This window comes from Hemicordylus capensis, chromosome 2, assembly GCF_027244095.1.
Source record: "Hemicordylus capensis ecotype Gifberg chromosome 2, rHemCap1.1.pri, whole genome shotgun sequence".
Taxonomy (NCBI): Eukaryota; Metazoa; Chordata; class Lepidosauria; order Squamata; family Cordylidae; genus Hemicordylus; species Hemicordylus capensis.
In genome coordinates, this window is record NC_069658.1 from 44,798,318 (window position 1) to 44,812,591 (window position 14,274).

The following is a 14,274-nucleotide window of genomic DNA, read 5'->3' on the forward strand; positions in this document are numbered from 1 at the left end:
GGTTCTGCATCTAGACAGGTTAAGCTGTACAATTCAAATACAATGCAAAATTCAATTCAAACATAGGCACCTAATTATGTTTTGTTATGATTCTGGTGTTGGTGGGGATTTGTTTCTTCTTGTAAGCAGCCTTGGGGCACCGTTGGCAAGAAAGACAAGGTAAAAATAAATAAATACAAATAAAATATAGTGGTTGACATATCCAGCACTATAACGCAGGTGATGCAGGCCTGTCTGTACTGCTGTGGGCCTCCAACATCCACATAGGCGAGTCTCACGATCGGTGAGACTTGCCCAGAGCAGGTTTGCAGGAAGAGCGGGCTTAGCCCTCTCCCCCCGCTGATGACTGGAGGGGGAGCCCTGGGCAGCTGGATCGGCCACCCACACAACTGCCGGCTCCATCATGGAGCCAGCAGGGGCTTTTTAGCCTCCTGGTCGGGGGTCTCCTTGTGAGTTGCCGTGCTGCGGAGCCGCGCCAACACATGATCCAGAAACCCCATTTAGCAGAGCACTGGCTCCGCTAACCTGGGCTAAGGGGAGGGCTTCGCAAACAGTTTACCCGCTTTGAGGCAACCGGGCTCGCCTGCGAGCCCGGTGGTTCTCACGTTCTGCTAAAATTGGGCTAGGCTCCCCTAGCCCAATTTTAGCCAATCGTGAGAATAGCCTCATAGTGACATTGCTGCACAAGAGGCCTTTTCTGATAGACCTCACCCTCATGTCATCACAGATAGCATGTTACTTGCATTATCAGGATTCTCCTTAGAGAACCCTGGGGAGCCTGGCATATGAGCACGTGTGGGGGCCCCTTCAATTTAATTTTGATGGGGGTTATAAGATTGGGGCCTGGGGCAGTTGCCCTGCCTGCCCTACCCTAACGACAGCCCTGTACATTATTCCCAGCACAAAATGGAACATACTCCCCATGGATATAAGACTATCTTCCTTGGAGGCCTCCAGGAGAGCCTTAAAGAAGACCTATCTTTTTAGCCTGGCTTTTAATCATATCTAGTTCAGATTTTAATTTTAATGAGTTTTAATCTGGTTTAAATGTTTTCTGATTTTAATTGTTTTATTATGTGTTTGTGATTTCAATGTAAACCTCCCTGAGCCATTTTAGGAAGGGCGGCATATAAAATGAATGAATGAATGAATGAATGAATGAATGAATGAATAAAATCAGATAACTAGAAGTGCCATGTATCCAGCACCCCTACCATTTAATGAGGCTATTCTCACAGTCATACAAAATCAGGCTAGGCTCCTTTAGCCTGATTTTGTATGACCATGAGAACCACTGGGCTTGCAGCTGAGCCCAGTCTAACAAAAGCAGGTAACCCGCTGAAATGCCCCTCCTCCTAGCCGAGGTTAGTGGAGCGAGTGCTCCGCTAACCCGGGCTTTTCTATCGTGTGTTGCTGCGGTGCCAGTCCACACTGCGGCAACACATGAGTAGATCCCCGACTGGAAGGCTTAAAAGCAGCCTCCTGGCTCAGGGGTCCCTCCAGCGTGCGCGTGCTCGTGCAGGGCATGCTGGAGCTTCCGGGGGCCGCATGCCCCCGATCCCCCCAGCCCCCACCAGCTCCATAATGGAGCCGGCAGTCGTGTGGGCGACTGATCTGGCCTCCCAGGGCTGCCTCCCTGCTCATCTGCGGGGAGAGTGGGCTAAGCCCACTCTCCCTGCTAACCCTCTCGAGGCGGGTCTCATGATCGTAAGACCCGCCTCAATAATCGCAAGACCCGCCTCAATGACTGCTGATGAAGCAAAAACATTACATAAACCAAGGCAATTCATAGCCAGCAAATCAAGTGGCCAGTACTAGGCATTAACTCCAGTTATTAGAAGCAACTGGAAACCAAATGGCACAGTCAAGAACAAGCAGGCATCCCTTCAGGGCCAGTGAGCTTAGCTGCTAGTAATTTGGAAGTAAATCATGGTAAAATCCTAGTCATCCAGATGGGAAATCGGGTTAATCCACTAAGAAGAATTGTATAGAAAAATTGGAAAAGGAGAAACTAGATTGAATATACAATGTGGGAATTGCCAGAATTAAGAACATAAGGCTCAGAATTAATAACAGAACTCTACGCAGCCTGTTAGGAAAGATCATTTTTGTTGTCTTATTCTAACACTGTAAGAACTATCAAAAAATGAGCTCTAAACATCTATATTGTAGGAACAAAAGGGGACAATTCTAAGATACTCTCAAAAGTCTTCAATGAAAAATCACCAACATGTTTTGTGCCAAATGGCTCTTCATACAGGAATGACAAAGCCACAAAGAACATAATCCTGTGGGCAAGGTTGCTTTCACCCAAAGGGATGAAGTCTTAAGGGCTATCTTACCTTGCTAAAAGTCCTCCATGAAATCTCTGTATGTGGGTACATACCTATGTACAAAAAGGTTTGCTTGTGCTAAGTGGACACTACCTTAGCAAGCCAGCAGCCATCTCCGTGACAGCTGCACTTTCTCCAAGGCGTCTACATGGCAAGGAACAAGGCTCCAGCATCCTTCCCAGCTCCCTGTTTTCCTCGTGGCTCCAGTTCCCTGTCTCTTCCTGGCCTAATGCTAATTTTGATGCATTTCCTTCCCACGGCTGCCTTTTGTTCACCATTCTTTAGCAAAACTAAACAAAAACCCCAAATGCCAAACTGTTGAATTTTAAATCTTGAAAGCACAATAAATAATATGAAGCCTGACATCCTGATTGGTGTTGAGCAACAACACTTGTCTAGTGCAAGGCTGGTTGTGCTAAGTCATAGGAACACAGGAAGCTACCTTCTACCGAGTCGGACCATTGGTCCATCTAGCTCAACCTTGTCTACACAGACTGGCAGCGGCTTCTCGAAGGGTACAGGCAGGAGTCTCTCTCAACCCTATCTTGGAGATGCCAGGGTGGGAATTTGGAACCTTCTGCATGCAAGCATGCAGATGCTCTTCCCAGAGCAGCCTCATCCCCTGAGGGGAATGTCTTACAGCACTCACACATAGTCTCCCATCCAAATGCAAACCAGGGCAGACCCTGCTTAGCAAAGGGGTGCTTGCTACTACAAGACCAGCTCTCATGGTCTTGTGTACATGGTCAGGTGCATGTGTTCCAATCTAGTGTTGCGCTAGCAGAAACCTGTGCAATAAGATGCACACCCTGTGACGTATTTCATATGCTTTGCAAGGAACTATTGTGTCGGACTAGGACAGGCCTGGTCAACAAACATCTTTGGCCCTCCTGCAGATGTTGGCCTATAACTCCCATAGTCCCTGGCTATAGGCCTCTATGCCTGGGGATTATGGGAGTTGTAGTCCAAAACCAGCTGGGGGCCTGTGTTGAGCAGGCCTGGACTACGACCAGGGAGACCTAAGTTCAAATCCATTCAGGCGTGAAACTCACTGGGTGATTCTGGGCTAGTCACTTCTCTCTCAGCCTAACCTACCTCACAGGGCTGGTGTGAGGATAAACATTACCATGTATATCACTTAGGGCTCCTTGGAGGAAGAGCAGGATATAAATGTAAAAATACATACATACATACATACATACATACATACATACGAGCACAATTCTGAAAATCCCTGTGATTTAACAGCTATGCAATCTCCTTCCACTAGTGTAACTTTGTTTGTTGTGCAAGCGCAGCATTAATCAGGATGCCAGCTGCCTAAATATATGCAAATGTACCCAAATATTTTGCGTATTCAGTTTCTGAGCCCAAACATTGGTATCCCGGGGGCCAATTTTTAATTTGGTTAGTAGTGATCACCAATAGGTAAGACTGTAAATAAAGAGTAACTGGAAACTCTTACATTCACAAATGTAATAATGCCATTATCTTTATTATTTCTTTAACGTGGGGGATATTTTAAAAGTGGCAAATTGCATAAGTGTAATATCCACTTTGTACAAATCTCTTAAGAAGTCACCAATATGTTGTCATATATTTGTGTGAATCTGTTGCAAATTATTTAGCAACCTGTACTCAGGGACTATAGATGGTTGAGGTCATGGATACAGTACTAATATTAGGCTCCCCAAACAATGTGTAATCCAGCTAGGGCTGGCTGAACCCAGCTTCAGGAACATGAGATGGCTGCATGGTTTCCAGAAATCACCCTTGCTGGGCGATTCTCCAGACGGCTTGTACTCAGTAGGAAATGCGAGAATTAGCTCTAAGTGAGGATGTGTCACTGATGTAGCTTCTTGTTAGACTTCTAAAAATCTGACAGGGTTCTTCTTATTTCTGAAACTCACACTAGTTTGCCAACACAGAAAGTCCATCACTCACTTCTCCCCCACAGCCCACCCTCAACAATGTGGTCAAATGAGCATGTTTTCCTTATCTCCTGAGGATATAAACTTTCATTCAGAGTGGTAAAAATGTGGTTACTGTTAAGAACACTGGCTCTGTGCCTTGATGTTAGTGTGCAAAAGATTCTGGGTGAAGTTTCTGAAAGGGAAATGGATGTTTGGCTGTTATCTATCAAATCACAACCAGTAACAACTATCGCCACCCAAAATGCCATCCATACAGCAAAGGTTTCAGGGACAGGAAGTCAGTGGCTGACATACTGCACAGTCAGTGTCCTGCAGGCACTGTGAGCACCACAGGAACTGCTCATGCTAGTAAAAAGGGCTGCCCCTTTTACCTGAAGTGGCCAACAGTTGGCTGATGAGTGGCCTTGGCTCTCTTTTTAGAATGAAGCAGTGTTTGCTTTCTTTTGAGGTTGTTTTCTTACCTCGCTGTTAAACACCTTGGGGTCATAGGAAGAAGGGCAGTATAAAAATAGGAAAAAAACCAAACAAACCTGCCTTGACACAGTCGCACAAGAGGATAACTCTCATGCAACAACAGCATAAAATTGAGCAAATGCACATAATTATGCAACTGTAGATGTGTGATGGGTGGCCATCCTTTCCAATGGTCATGCATTGCACAATTCTGTTCATGCAATTCTGCGTGGTTTCACAAGAGCCCTCAAGTGCAAACATATCCATGCAGTTTTATGAACATGCAGGAGTCCCCACAGTGCTCACAATGCCTGGGGGACACTACAAGGTATGTCAAGTCGATTATTGTTGTTCTTAAAAAGAGGATGCAAAAGAAATGAAATTGATTGCCAGGAAATTGCCAACAAAAGGAAGTACTTTTTCACACAATGCATAATCAACCTGTGGAATTCTCTGTCACAAGATGTGGTGACAACCAACAACGTGGATGGCTTTAAGAGGGGCTTGGATAACTTCGTGGAGGAGAGGTCTATCAACAGCTACTAGTCAGAGGGCTATAGGCCAGCTCCAGCCTCAGAGGATAGATGCCTCTGATTACCAGTTGCAGGGGAGCAACAGCAGGAGAGAAGGCAAGCCCTCAACTCCTGCCTGCAGCTTCCAGCGTCATCTGGTGGGCCACTGTGTGAAACAGGATGCTGGACTAGATGGGCCTTGGGCCTGATCCAGAGGGGCTGTTCTTATGTTCTTAAATGGAGAATCAATTTCAGATGGATCTCAGCCATAAATTAAACCTACTTCTTAAAAATTAAATATAGCAATAGCACTTACATTTATATACCGCTCTATAGCTGGAAGCTCTCTAAGCAGTTTACAATGATTTAGCATATTGCCCCCCAACATTCTGGGTACTCATTTTACCGACCTCGGAAGGATGGAAGGCTGAGTCAACCTTGAGCCCCTGGTCAGGATCAAACTTGTAACCTTCTGGTTACAGGGCGGCAGTTTTACTACTGCGCCACCCAGGGCTTATATTCATACAATACATGTTTCACAGATATGAATAGTTCTAACTTTCCCTGGGTACATGCTTGAATAGTCAACTGTCACTTGTGAGTCTGGCAGTTACTGACATGGTCAGCAGCAATGCCCCTGATTTTTTAAAAAGCAGTTTGCTTTGTAGCACAAGGCTGAGTGGGCAGGTTTGCAGTTTGAGAAACACAGGTCTAAAATAGTGCTGGGCAAACGCCCCTTGGCTCAACTTGGAACCAGCTCCATCTTTACAAACATTCACAGCAAATGTTCAGAAGGAAGCTGATCTGTATTCCAAGTGTTCTCTCCTAGCTCAGTGCATGCATGTCACTGATCAGGTCATGTGCCTACCCACTGCTGAATTGTGTTGCCCCCTAGGAACTGTGGCTTGATCTCACCTGCCCTAACCTACTCTGCAGCACCAGAAAATAGTGCATGGGGCTACAGAGAGGAGATCAGGCTTTGGGGTTATGGGGTGAGAAGACTGGGGATGTGGAGGAGAAATTTGTGTGTCATGCTGTGAGGACAGAAGATTGGGTTTTGAGAAAGATTGGGGATGTGTGGGGAGGAGATGAAGGATGGGCAAGACGTGTGTGTGTGTGTTGCATTCAGTGCACTGTAGGTGTGAGGGCTACAACCCACCATGGCACCTCAGGTACCAGAAGGGGCAGGGCTGGGCCTCAGAGAACTCAATCACTCCTTCTCCAAACAACACACACCTGGGAACAAGTGAGGATGTTATATCTCAATGGAGGGCAACAACTGGCCACATAGTTCACAGCAATCAATAAATGTTTTGGAAGTAAGGGGTTGATTATTTTGCACAAGGCTTCAAAACAAATACAAAGCAATGAGATCTTGGTTGCTGTTGGAGATTGACTGTGCACAGACTGTTGCTTAACATTCCAAGGCAGAGAAGAACTTCTGGGGGGAAATGGCATTCATTAATTATGCCAAACATTATGAGCTGGGCAGATTAATATACAAAATTTCAGCACTACCACTAATCTAAATCTCCACTGAGCATGTGGGATTAGATGTACAACTATTTGAATTCTGGCCCTTGCCTCTAACACTAGCATAGAACCCCACTGTACAAACCACAAGTAATCAAGACATCTAGTTATCTGAATTCAGTGGGTGTCCTTCATGTCTCCTCATATCAATGTGACCTTGATACTCATAGGTCATTTCATTTGAAAAATTGCTAGCTTTAATGTTTTTTAAAAGTAAGTGGCCATTGCTTTACTGTCCTAAAACACTTTGTTGAAAATTGTTGTCTTTTGCTCTGGGCACTGTTAAGAGTAACTTCTTCTTTCAGCCCAAACTATATGCTTGAGGGTCTCCCAGGCAGTACCAGGATTTTCTCAGTTCCATATTTGCATTACCAAAGATTAAACAGGACAAATAAATGACAATGGAAGGTGAGAGGTGTAGACAGCAGAGTTTCAATGACCAACAGGGCTGAGCAAGTTTCTCCGTAAATCAGATGACTTGGGGAGACTCTGGAAGAACGAAAACCAAGTTTCGTATGCATATCTTATGAAGCCTACCAGGGGTGTAGCTATAATTGAGCAGATGGGTTCAAAGAACTTGTGCCCCACAGCTCCTGAGCCCCCCCCCCCAGTTTCACCCCTCCCTATTTTCCTCATTATTCCCCTCACTCCGAGGAACTGCCAGGGACAAGAGTAACCACAGGCCCTCTCTCCCCTAGCTATGCCCCTGAAGCCTACCTCAGGAAATTAAAAGGTGAACACCATTAAAGAATATCCTCCACAGAGCAATCTCCCTATCTAAGTGATAAGACCCATTTCCCCTCTATCCCATCAAATTAGCCCCGAGGACTAGCACTTTATGATTAAATCAACCCCGAAGGTCAAGCCTCACACCCATAGTGAGATTTCCACCCTTATGCAATTTGGCTTATCAGAATTCTGAACTCAGTTGCCAAACTTCACAAGAAACAATAGGTCACCAGGGTAAAATTCTAGAGGGTGGAAAGTGTTTAGTCCAACCACCCAAAAAGGGTATAAAAGCCCCCTCCTTAGAGTAGGGATGTGAGAATCGATTTGGGTACAAAATGATGTGTACTCAAATCTACCTGTTCCAAGCGATTTGTGGATAAAACAAATCACCCCTGTACTAGCTGGCTAGATTCAGGTCCAAAACAAATTGCTTAGATTTCAGACCCCCCAAAACATAAATTAGGACCTCTATTTTGTGGTGATCTCTCCTGCTGTCTTCATTTTGTGTCAGGAATTATTATTTTTTAATCCCACCCTCCCAAGCTTCAGGTTGGTGACTTACAGTATGCAATGATTGGCTGTCAATTCCCGCCTGGTTCCAGATTGGCTCATTTCCGTTCAAATCTTGTGTTGCCAGGGGTGACTGACCTTGCATTGATTAGGGGAAAGGTCAAAGAAGGGACAAGGGTGGGGGGAGTTTGAAGGAGGGATTTTCAAATGTACTTAAGGAAGCAGGCAGCCACCATTCTGCCTTTCTGCCTCGTGGGAGAGAGAGAGAGAGAGAGAGAGAGAGCGTGCCAGATGAGCTTTGCCTTGCCTTGCCTGGAGTGAATTCTCTGCTTTTTGTTCCTGCTTTTCTGATTGAGGAAAAGAGAAGATAATTTTTTTCCCACCACCTTCCTGCTGCTGAGAGAAACACTGCCTGCACCTGCTGTCTCTGTGAATTGATTCAGGTGCAAAATGCTTTGTACCTAAATCTACCTGTATCAGGGGATTTGTGGACAAAACAAATCGCCCCTGTGCTAGCCGGCCAGATTCAGACCCAAAACAAATCAGGGGTGATTAGATTCGGGTACGAATCACATTGAAAAAAATTGATTTGTACACATCCCTACCTTACAGCTAGTATTTTGTACAGTTTAACCCACACATTTACCTACATGTCATTCATCAAGCTGTTCCCAAGGATTGAGGCTGCCCACCTCTTGCTAACTCAAACATCTACCCCCCTGCAGACCCAAATAGAGTGTGTATTCTGTAGATGACAGTTGCCAGAACCTGATTCTCAAGCCAAGAACATCTGAGCTAAATCACTATCTGAAATTACTCTGTTTGGGGGCTTCTCAATTCCTTGCAAGCCAAGAACCTAGTTGTCCAGAGTTTCCCCTCACCCAGAGAACCTCTCATCTGATCTCTTCAACACAAGACAAAGCTGTTAGACAGGTAGATCTAGCCCCTCCCTGCAATCACCAATTTTAGAGAAAGGTCCCCTTCCACTTTGTCTCCAATCCCCTTTTCGACTCTGTGCTAATAAAGCAGGACCCCCTGAAACCTCCAAGAACCTCTTTTGCTTGTTTATTCCTCCCCTGTGCGTTGGGGATCAGTGGTGCAGACACACTTGGCCTAATCAGCCATTGTGTCTGTAGGAGCAAAAGACCATACAAGAGCTCTTGAAAATTCCCCCATCCAGGCCCTTTTTTACAGTCCACCTAAATTATAGTGAAACCGGGAGCCTAGTCCTTCCATGCTTCTCGCCTCATCAGATCTAGCCTGCCACTACAGTTTTTGCACTGCGTGCAGCCACTATCATTTTAAGCCACCTGATTCACCTGAATTGCAGCCGCACTGCATTAATGTATTTTGCCTATTTCTTGCTTTTCTAAGTGATTTATTTCTCTGATTTGTTGTTCCCTGTGTCAATAAACCTGCTGCCTGGCTTAGAACCATCCCAGCATAGCACTGCCATGTTAAGAGGCTAGTTTAACCTTAAGCAGACTTGCTAGGAGTCACATCTTTTAAAACTCTATGCTTGTTCCATTCTTTTCAATAAGCACTATTGAATTCATTGCCTTTCTATGTTGTGTAATATGCAAGCGAGTTTAGTCTATTGAAATCCCCCACATTAACAACTTGGTTTGTTAGCATTACAATTTGGTACCTATTCTATTGATTCCCCAAATGAGAATGTATATTCTGTTTGTTATTCAAGAAATGTTTAATATTTTGCTTTAGAAGCTCAAGGTTTCGCCTTCGTATCATCTTCACGACAGCACCCAGGTTAGCCCTCGCTGTAAAGTTCCTGCAGCATACATATGTCATGCCCTGTATGTTGTAACAGCCCAATCTCACAGAATTTATCTGCAAAGAACTTCCTGAATTGCCACTTTAAATCTGTAATATACTGCAGACCAGAGATCCACCATGTCCTCTATGAAACAGATATTTAACACTGAACCTGAGGAAGAATTCTATGAAACATGGAAGCTAGATCACTACTTTGTGACCTTTTTAGTTGATCCTAATAAAAGAATTGTGCCCAATACTACTTGTCCATCTTTGGGTTGCCCCAATTTCTCTGAAGTACCTGGATGCTGTTTAGACATCCTCTTAGCTGTATGAACCACAATCCACAGAGCTACTTTAGGCACACCCAGGGATTTCGTAACCCCAGAAGAACGTTGGTCATTTCCCCCTGCAAATGGAATGTCAGAGTACTAGAGCTAGAATCAGGAACTCTCATGCAGCGGAACCACCCAGACTTCAGGTTAGAATACTTTCCTAGGCAGTAAAGTACTGGACTGGCTCTGGACTGGCTCTGTCTGCTCAGGCTGATGAATGAACAATCTCCTCGGCAAGAAGAGCTATAAAGAACTTCCAGTTTGGGCAGGAGCTTTGCCTGGTTAACATTGTTCTCCTGGCTCTGGTGTGTTTTGGGTTTGCTTTTTAGTCTTGAATCTTAGCTTGTTCTTTGACTCTTGTCTCCCCAGAGGTCAGACTTGATACAGAAGCAGGCACACCCATCTATCCCCATGCAGCATCACTAAATGCTTTTGGGCTTGCAGTTGGGGGGAAAACAAGGCAAAAGTCCCTCCGGGGCAGGCCAAGATAGGTCATGCAGTTTTCTGCATTGGGGCCATGTATAAATAATGCAGTGCTATAGGGCTGTTCTCATGACCATAAAAGTTCATTGGGAGAGAGCAAACCCAGCTTTCTTCAGGCAACTGGTCCCATGGAACTCCCTCATACCCACCCTGTTTGGACCTGGGTAACCTGGCTTTGTTTACCCAGATCCATCCTGATGTAGGATAAAAACAGCTCCTCTCCTACCCTTGACTTTGGTCATCTGCTTGTGCGCTCAGCAATTACTGGAGCACCAGCTGCTGGCAGCCTTCTTTATTCATTCATTCATTCATTCATTCATTCATTTATTTATAAAAAAGAGTCCCATGGGTTGTGGGGTCAGGAAGAGTGCAGCTGCTGAAGCTCTGAGGGTTATCTCTCCACTGTTCACACAATGCATTGTGGGATACTGGAGGACCCAGCCCAGTTCCCCCCCGCTCCCAGAGCATGTGACAGCCTGATCATGTGAGGGCTGGCTCAGTCAACCCAACTGGGGGTTTGGGTTGTCTGGGAGACATGGGATACGAGCATACCTCTCCTCCAGCCCACCCCCATATGGTCATGTGAAAGAGCTCTATATCTTTTTCAGTATCATCTGTTGTTTTCTTACCAAGTTAGCTAGTCCAGGTTATGGCTGATAGAACAGCTCAGGGCCAAATAGCTAAGGGACAAGATAGCCAGGTGTTTTATGCATTTGCAGTATCTTCCCTATTCTATCCACCTGACGAAGGTCAGCCAGGAGGATTCTGCTTTGTGTGCAATACTTAATGAAGCCTGTTTGTTGAGCATACAGGACAGGACCTCCTTGGTGACTGCCCCCAGGCTGTGGAACTCTCCCTCTCAGGTGAAAGCCACATGTTTCTCTGAACTCAGTCTTTCAGAGGCAACTGAGAACGGCGTTACTCAGGCCTTTGGCCAGTAAGCAGGTATCCTGTGACTTCCTCTTTTTTTTTTAACTTTATAGCTGTGTTTGTTGCCTTTTAGTTCTATCATCATCATCATCATCATCATCATCATCATTTTAAATGATCTTTTGTTTGTCTTAATTAGTTTGCTGTTCGTTAATTTGTTGTTCATTGCCCTGGGGCCCCAGGATGAAGGGAGTTATATCAATGTCAAAAACAAAGCAAGCATGTAATAAGAGAGACTGTACAAAAAGGAACAGATTGGGCAAGGGAACAAAATGTGCCCCTCCATTCCGCTGCCTTACCTGGCTGCTCTTAGCTCCTATGCAATTTTCTCCCTACCTGGCTCATTCCCAGCATCAGATCTAGGCTGGGAAAACTGCTTAAAGCTAAGGGGTAAGGTTAGGAAAGGGGTGGCTTTCTCCTCCTTCCCCAGTGCTCCTTTTAGTGCAAGAAGACATACACACGCACACACCCATTTATATGTGCATAGGGCAGACACATGCATGGCAGTCCTATTACGTCTATCTTGGCCCTCTGCAATTTTGCAAAGTTGGGCAGTTCAAACTGCACATCAAACGGGCATTTGTATGACTTCTAGACTCAACCACATCAATCCACACCCTGCATCATTCAAAATGAAAGGTATTCTGTGAAATAACTCAGCATTAGTAATGCCAAGGAGGGGCTTTCAAGAAATCAATGCCAAGTGAAAGTGGAAAGGGTAACAAGGCAGTGAGATCATGCTTCTGTCTGAAAAACATGATTCAACCATTAAGGAGAGTGTTATTGCTTAGCGTGTGAGGAAAATGTGCATACAGTGTTTCATTCCAAAGGAAAGCCTTAGCAATATTTCAGTGAGCTTCCAAGAGCTCACTGAAATATAATCCACTTAGAAGACAATACAGGGAGAAGCCTCATTGTCGAAGGTGCAGTCTGAATTTAATATTTATCTAAGAGAATGCCTACTTTTGCATAACCCCCATCACTCACCGAGGTACAGGAAAATAATAAGCTACCTTATACTGTGTCTATCTAGCTCAGTATTGTCTATTTTGACTGACAGCAGTTTCCCAGGGCTTCAGACAGGGATCTTTCCCAGACCTAACTGGAGATGCCAGGAATTGAACCTGGGTCCTTCTGCATGCAAAGCAGATGCTCTACCACTGAGCTACGGCCCCAGCCTCATCTGGGGATGCTCACGTGCAGTTGTTGCCAACTCATTGGGTGGCAATTTGAGGTCGAGTCTCAGAGATGCTCTTACCCCCAGACCTTGGGTTGCTGGCCCATGGCCTCCTAGGTCCGGGAGGCCTCCCACAGCCACTCCACGCTGCCCTGCCACTGGCCCCACACCTGCCCAGCTTCCAGCATGCCTTTTTTAAAAAACAGCTCCACTGCATGGTGATGGCACTACCTACAGGGAGGGTGGGGGTGAGGAAGGGAGAGTTTCCCTTTACCAAGATTGTTACCCAGGAGAGGGTGGGATGGGGCACAGCAGTGGCTGTTGCAGGGAGGGTGGGGGGTAAGAAAGGGCGAGTTCCCCATTATCGTCCAGGATGGGAGGCAGCAACCTCCTTCCAGCTCCACTCCCTCCTCCCAAGTGACTGAACAGACCTCTCTACTTTCTCCACATGGAGGAAGGCCAGAAACGGTCTGCTCAGAGAGGCGAGTGGTCATCCAGTCCCCTGGGAGGAGGGAGCAGAGCTGGAAGAAGGTTGCTGCCTCCCACCCCAGATGGTAACAGGTGGAACTCTCCCCTCCTCACCCTCCCACCCTCCCTGCAACCGCAACCACCACTCCCCATCCCACCCTCCCCCGGGGTAAATATCTGGATAAAGGGGAACTCTCTCCTCCTTGTCTCTCCCACACTCCCCACAGCTAGTGCCACTGCCATGCAGAGGCAGATTTTTTTTTTTACACTGCAAAAGGGGAGGACATTCTCCTCACCCCCCCATTACAATGGGGGGGGGCTCTGAAGCCCTTCAGGTCCGAGCTCCCAAATGACCTGGGTGCACCACTGTTGAGCCTTCTCTTCTCTATAGCCATCCTAAGCTTTGGAAGATGTTCCCTGCTGAGATACAAAGTTCAACATCTTTGATAGCCTTCAATGAGGCCTTAAAATGCATCTCTTTCAGACAGATTTTGATTGACGTTGCTAATTAGTTTTTAACCATTAATTGTTAATTGTTAATTTAATTGTTTTTAACCATTTTAATTGTTTATTTTATCCTATTGTAAACTACCATGAGATTCATTCAGTGGCAGCATATAAATCTAATAAAATAAAGTAAAAATAAAATTTCATATATGCCTCTCCTAGGCCACTACAGAAGGGCCACCGTTCAGTTGCACACCGTACACTTTGCATGTTGAAGCCACAGATTTAATCCTTAGTATCTGCTTCCTTAAGAATGGAGGCCCCGAGACAGTGAAAAGCCATTACAAAGACCATGTTAGGGTATTACTGAAGTGTTCCAGAGTGTTATGAGTTCCTAATTTTAATGTAGTAAAGTATTTAGTGCAGTAAACTATTAATGGGTGGTGCCATAGCTCAGTGGTAGGTGAACATCTGCTTTGCATGCAGAAGGTCCCGAGTTCAATTCCTGGCATCTCCTTGAAAGCTTGGAGAAGCTGCTGCCAATCAGTGTAGACAATACTGAGCTAGATGGACCAGTATAGGATAACACAGCTTCCTATGTTTATCAATTTCAGTTCTGCATCCATTAGATCAGGTCTGCTCAACTTTGGCCCTCCT

General features: G+C 45.5%; 1 non-coding gene across 1 annotated transcript; it reads right to left on the minus strand.

The window, feature by feature from the left end:
- Nucleotides 1–12,628: 12,628 nt before the first annotated feature.
- Nucleotides 12,629–12,697, minus strand: TRNAA-UGC (transfer RNA alanine (anticodon UGC)). The gene has a single exon. It is a non-coding gene; the product is annotated as a tRNA-Ala (tRNA).
- Nucleotides 12,698–14,274: the final 1,577 nt, after the last annotated feature.